The sequence below is a fragment of the Corapipo altera genome, unplaced genomic scaffold (assembly GCF_003945725.1).
Source record: "Corapipo altera isolate COAL_440 unplaced genomic scaffold, ASM394572v1 73, whole genome shotgun sequence".
In the NCBI taxonomy this organism is placed as follows: Eukaryota; Metazoa; Chordata; class Aves; order Passeriformes; family Pipridae; genus Corapipo; species Corapipo altera.
In genome coordinates, this window is record NW_020884957.1 from 1,129,057 (window position 1) to 1,135,988 (window position 6,932).

Below are 6,932 nucleotides of genomic sequence, written 5' to 3' on the forward strand. Positions count from 1 at the left end.
TGGCTGTGTGTGCCGTGGCTGTGTGTGCCGTGGCTGTGTGTGCCGTGGCTGTGTGTGCCGTGCCTGTGTTTGCCGTGCCTGTGTTTGCCGTGCCTGTGTGTGCCGTGCTCGTGTGTGCCGTGCTCGTGTGTGCCGTGCTCGTGTGTGCCGTGCTCGTGTGTGCCGTGCTCGTGTGTGCCGTGCTTGTGCGTGCCAGCTGCTGGCAGGCGCTCTCGCTGCAGGAGTGACCGCGTAAGTGTGGACGATTCCGGTTCCCTGCTCGGGGAAGGCTGGGCAACCAGCTGCCTTCTTGATTTGGGAAAAGGTGTGGGGTGAAGCCCACCGGAAGATGTTGCCGCCGAGACTTGCCTCTCATCTCCTTCTCCTGTATATCCCACAGCCAAGGAACAGCTGGAGCACGTTCGGAGGAGGACCACGAAGTTGATAAGAGGAATGGAGCACCTCCCCTACGAAGACAGACTGACAAAGTTGGGGCTGTTCAGCCTGGAGAACAGAAAGTTGTGTGCAGACCTCATAGCAACCTTCCAGTATGTGAAGGGGAAGCCAGAGGGGGAGTCGTGGTCAGGAACTGTAGGGATAGGACAAGGAGTAGTTGGTACAAATTGAAAGAGGGGAAATTTAGGCTAGACTTTAGGGAGAAATTCTTTACTGTGAGAGGGGTGAGACACTGGAACAGGCTGCCCAGGGAGGTTGTGGTTGCCCCAAGCCTGGCAGTGTTCAAAGCCAGGTTGGATAAGGCCTTGGGTAGCCTGTTCTACTGGGAGGTATCTCTGCCCATGGCCGGGTGATTGGGACTAGATAATCTTTAAGGTCCCTTCCAACCCCTTAAAATTCTGTGATTCCATGATTCTATGGTAACAGTCTCCAAAATCCTAAAAAAATAATGGAAGTAAGCTGCTGTTGTCTTCTCCTAAGACCACAAAGAAGGCTATGGGAATTTGATGGCTTCCATCTTCCTCTTAAGTATCCAAGAAACATCCTTGAAAATCTCCACCATGCTATCCTATCATCTGCACTACTACCTATCTGGCCAGCCCCAGGCTCCAGGTGGAAAAGTGACTCTATCTTCAGGCTGATGATGTGCATAATAGGTAATGTGATTATTGGGAAGCTGAATTCTGGGGAGCGTACCTGGTGAGAAACATCACTCGAGCATCTGCTGCTGAGTAGGAAGAGCCAAAAATTGGAACTGGTGAAGGTGTTTCACAGCATAAACTGGGTAAAATTAAATAATTTTTACTGCAAGAGCAGAGTTTTGGATCAGGAGATGACATCTGTTTCTAGCTTAATTGAGCACCTCTTGTTAGAATGACTTTTTAAAGGCATCATACTCACTTCAAGGTCAGCATCTTTTTTTTTTCTTTGAGGTAAAAAAAGACAAAATCACAAAATTAAGTTGTAACATTGACTGTGGATTGCAGTTCTCCTGCATGTTTTCACTAGATAACCTTGGGAAGGAGATATTCTGTTTCTCTGATTCCACACAATCTCTGTAGCATATGAATTGTACCTGAGAGGAAATATACAGAATGTTACAATTAACATTTTTTCTAAAGGACACTTTAGTTTTATGCTGATTTGTAGTACTACTATGCTCTTACGTCTAAGAACCTGGAGCCAGGCAGACCTGCCTGAATAACAAGCCCAGCTAAAATGTGATAAAGTGTTGTCTATGAAAGTCTAAGAGAGCAAAAAGGAAAGAGACAGGCTCCCCTAGTAACCTAAAACACAGAGATGGAAAAGAAAGGCTCTATGAAGAAGTTGCGGCAAAACTGGAGAAACGCTTTGTTCTTTTGCTTTGGTTTTGTGCTGATGAATGAAAGTTGGTCCTAAAAAGACTTAGTCAAAACAGTGTGTCCTCCATGTGCTGGGAAGCGGGCAGCTGTTTCCTGTGTGTGCCAGCAGCTGCTTACAATTACTGAGCACTTCTCCTGGTGCCATTTGGGCATCTGATGGTTCCCTAGGATGAGCAGTGGTTCGTTGCTGATTTCCTGATTTGGGGAATGGGAGCAGAGGGGATTTTAGCAGGGAATCTTAACAGTCCACAGGAGTAGAAACAATCTTCTCACAAGGAAAAAGAGGTAGGGAAGATAGACACAAATAGGGGAGTTTCTCCTATACTTACCCTTTTCTTTTTTCAGATCATTGTAGGATGCTCTATTATCCATGCCAAGCTGCTGTTCTAGTGAACACTGCCCATAACTTGTAAAAACCATCCCCAGCTTAGCCAGCGGCAAATTGGTTTCCCTTGCTAGCATTCAGTTATTTCAGTAATGTGGGCTGTCTGATCCAGCATCCAAGTCTAACTCCAAACAGTAAGTAGGTAAGCCTGGAAAGGAGTCAGGTGTTCCTCATGCGCTTTTAAAGTGACCGTGGGATAGTTAGATTCAGAAATTGCAATGGGGTTAAAATGTTAAAATTTGGGTTTAACCAACAGTGGGAGAATGACAATATAATCTCATTGCCTGAAGGATTACAACCATGGCAGGTTTGAGGCAATCCTCCCTTACCGTTATTCCAGTTTTTTAAACATTTGAGGATGATTGTATGTCGTGTGTTCTCCCCCCGCCCCATTTTTTACTCTGCCACACTCCCTTCAGTCACAGGAGTTCAAGAATGCCCCATCTTCTCGGAAAAGTGAGGGTGGAATCTGGGAGGGGAGGATGAGGTGGGGTTTCAGTGGGCAGGATAGATTACAGGTATGGGAACTCTTTTGGATTTTGATTAAACTGTTCTAGATTACTGGCCTTTGCTTTCCTGAGCAGTACGATGAAGGATATGAACAGAAACTTGTGAAAAGTTCTTCCAGAATATGTTTTGTAATTGAACTAAATTAAAAAAAAAAATGCTTCAAGAGTTGATGAATGCCAGCTCTTTTTTTCACTGTTGATTGTTCTTGGGCTGGGTTTATATGAGTGAGCTTACTTGAAAGCATGCTGGTATAAACATCAGTGTGAGAGAAGAAATGGATGTTTCATTCCCAGCCATTGAAAGTTTACATGTCTTTTTCAGAAAAAATAGTAGTAAATAGGTTGTCTGGCTTTGATCTTCCTGTGCTTTGATGTTCTGCCTGCCAGGGTTTGTGTGCAGTTTGAGTTTGGGCTGAGAAAAGCTGGGACTAGCACCCAGTGTACTGTTGCATGTGTGAGCTGTAATGCACAGAATTAGGTTAGGGACTGTAGGTCTGGTACCAGGGACTACAGTGTAAATTATGGATGAAAACCAACGAGAAAGCATTCTTAATGGTTGTTTCAAAGGAACTTACAAATATCAAAGCATCCTAATGCTTCTGAAATATGTTTGAAAATGCTGATGCCAGCATAGAGTAACTGTTGAATTCAGTTGAGGATTCCAGCTCGAAATGGAGTGATTTTCCCTCATTTTTCCTTTTTTTTTAAGCTTGTTTTCCATTTGCTTCATTTCATCACAGGATAACAGAGTAAATTAGTTTGGAAGACTGTAAGACATTTGGTCTGACCCTTCTCCCCATATACATGTTCAAAGCACCCTTGGTAGTTGGCTGTGACATGTTGTTCCGTGCCACGCCCAGATTAGTTCTGAACATCTCTGCGGACTGGAGATTCTACACTGCACTCTGGGCAACCTGTTCAATGTTTGACCACATTCATTGTGAAGAATATTTTCTTATTATGTATTAAAAATTTCTTGTTTCACCCATTTCCTCTAATTTGGTTCTGCACTTCATAGGGGAGGGCTCTGTCCCCACCTGTTCTATAAGGACACCTGAAGTACCTAGCAAGTAGGTCCCTGTTAACCTTCTGTCTTTCAGAGTGAGTGAGCCCAGCTCTCCCAGCCTTGCCTTTTACATCATGACCTGTATGCCACTGACCTTCCAGGGGCCTTTTGGACTCCTTCCAGGATGTCAGTGTGTGTCTTATATTGAGTTGCCCAAAACTGGACAAAGTATTCCATATGTGGTCCCACAAATGGTAGAAGGAGGGGAAAAAATACTTCCCTTGTCCTACTAATGACCCATAGTTAGTGCATGATTACTGACTCTGTATCCGGTCATCCCCATGGCACTTTCTAACTTGTCTGTGTTTTGAGACTCAAGAATTGTGTCTTAGTCACTCTTAAAATGGTAGTATTTCTGTGACTTTGGTCATCCTTATTCCCTTTTCTCAAGCTTTTTTGAGTTCTGAGATAGCTTTCTTGTGGAGTTCTAGTCACATCATCACAGCATTTGTTTGAAGTAGGAGCAGGTAATGGATTTGAATAACAGTGCTCTATGGTTTGCTTTTGTAATAATTTCTAGTGACTCCTTTCCTTTTTCCTTTTTTGTTTTTTTTCCCCTAACTGGTTGATATTTTTTCTGGAACTATTAAAACTTCACCATTTTGTCTCTAAGTGCTAATAATCACTTCAAAGCTCGCTGTACAGCTGAATCTGGTATTGGGCTTCCACCTTCACCTCACTTACTTAATTTTATCTACTTGGAATTTATTTGCCATTTTATTGGACAACTGTTTGGTTTCCTAAAGTCATGCAGTTTTTTTTTTAAGTCAGCCCTTATCCTCACTTTCCTGAATAACTTGATGTCTTTGCTACACTTTGAGCTTGGTGTTTGTCATTTTTCCAGTTCACTGTTCAATAGGTTGAAGAGCTCAGAACCTCTGCTGAATTTCAGTGATCTCCTTCCTTTGTTTGGAATAGATCATTGGCTTTTACTGTCTGTTCCCCATCTTCTATTTCTCCACATCAGGACTTCCTATGTGGATACACATCTTCCTTGAAGCCTTAGGTGATGAATTTAGCCAAAAGCCTTTTTGAAGTCCAGGTAAACCAGATTGCCTTTATTCACAGATTTGTCAAAGAACTTCAGCAGACTTCTAGGGCAGACCTTTATTAATCAGAACCCATGCTGCCTCTTCCAAGTAGATCATATTTCCCCACCACACCTACAAACTCCTGATTTTTTAATAAACAGCCTTAGAAACTTATTTTTCTTGCCTGAATAACAACCCAGTGGAACAATATTTTTATTATCAAACTTTCAAAGAAATTACTGACCTGAATTGCAGCCAGGATGGAAAATTACTATGACTAAAGCCAAATCTCTTGTGACCCTATAAACAGTGATCCTAAGTGAGACTCTTTGAGCTCTACTGGACTGTAGTGGGCTGCGACCAGTAATCTCTCTCTGAGGGGGACACCTCTCAGAGCCAGAGAACTCTCAAATTTGCTATACTTGGAGGACTGACACAGATGGAGCCTGGGCTGATACCTCTACTCCTCAAGGCTCAATCCTTCACGCGTTGAGAAGATACAAAGGCATATGGTGTGAATACTTCATGGAACATAAGGGGAATTTTTCACAGGTATATTATACCTTGTACACAGTCCTTTTGGTCTGAGTGCATATATGCGATGGCAAATGTGCTATTAATCTTGCTCTCTTAGATTCTTAAATATGTTAGATTCATAAGTTAGTCAGGCCCATAAGTGAGTTACTGTTGTGCTTATAGTAAATTCTATAGAAAATCTTTTGTTAAATTACTTAAATTAGGTTATAGGTGAAGTGCTGTTAAGTGCTGTTTAAACCTTTAGGTCTAAACCATTGGCCAAATCTGGGGCTAAGTTTGGCAAGAGAGGTCCACTCTGAACCTTGTGACTCTGTGGGAGGATCTCCCTCATTCCTTGTTATCCTTACCCTTTCTCATCCTTACCCTTTTTCCATCCCCAGCCTCCACATAGATTATTTTTGGTAGATTTTAGTTTTAGATCCATCAATTTTAGATTTTAGTCTGACTTTTCCCTGTGTGCTTTAACCATCTAGTCAGTAGTAGAGCAAACCTTGAAATGAATTTTGTCATGCTTTTGCTTTAATATTAAACCTGGTTTTACCGGTACCGTAGCTGGTGATTCTTTGAGCAACCTAAAACACTCATTTACGACAGGTGGACAGCAAACATAACAAGAAGACTCCCTCTTCATTCTCCTACTCCAGCCTTTACCAGCCAGGTAAATTCATACTGCGGATAGAACCACTCGCTGTACAGTTCACTTCCTTGGATCGCTGCTGCCCTCTTCTGCTGGCTTCCCATGGCTGCTGAAGCATGGGTAGCTTGTGTATTGCACCAAAAGCCTTGTGTCTGTTGTGATAAGGAAGATATTCCCAGTGGATTCCTTCAAGATTAAACTTTATTAGAAAATCTCAGCCACCTTTGCAGTCCCATGTGTGTACATGTGTTTGAGGTAGGTGCCACAGCACAGCTTGTAGCTGTATTTCTGTATCTGATGGAGTGAAATGCAGTGACTTTCTAGGGCTGGGCACCACAGAGAATTAGTTTTACTTGAGACAGTGCTGTCATATTTCGTTGGTACCCTTCTGTATTTACTTAACAGAGCTGTAAATTATATGGAGTGCATGTGCCCTGAGGGACAGTCTGTCAGCACTGAAGAAGCTGCCACTTCTGCCCGAGTTAAAGTAAAATGGACCTATGCCAGCATGACTTGCAGTGCTGTAGCGTGTCCGTATTGGGTGCTTGTGCTCATGCAAACCTGTGTGTACGTGTTATAGCCACGTGCCTCAGAAATGTGGGGCTTGAAAGCTGGGTTTCTGATGCGACGCTTCTTGGGTGAAGCAGTTTCCTCTGCATAACTTTTGTAATTAAGTTTATTAAGAATTCTGGCAACATGACAAATGGATGTATTGTATTATGAGGCACCGGAAAAGTGCTAGATGGAAGCCTGAAGACATACGTGGAATTGAGGCGTGGCCAGCCAAGTCCAGAAGAGGGCCACAAAGGTGATTAGAGGGATGGAGCACCTCTCCTATGAAGATAGGCTGAGAGAGTTGGGGTTGTTCTGCCTGAGGAAGGCTCTGGGGAGACTTTAGAGCAGCCTTCCAGTACTTAAAGGGGCCTACAAGAAAGCTGGAGCAGGAATTTTTATAAGGGCATGTAGTGATA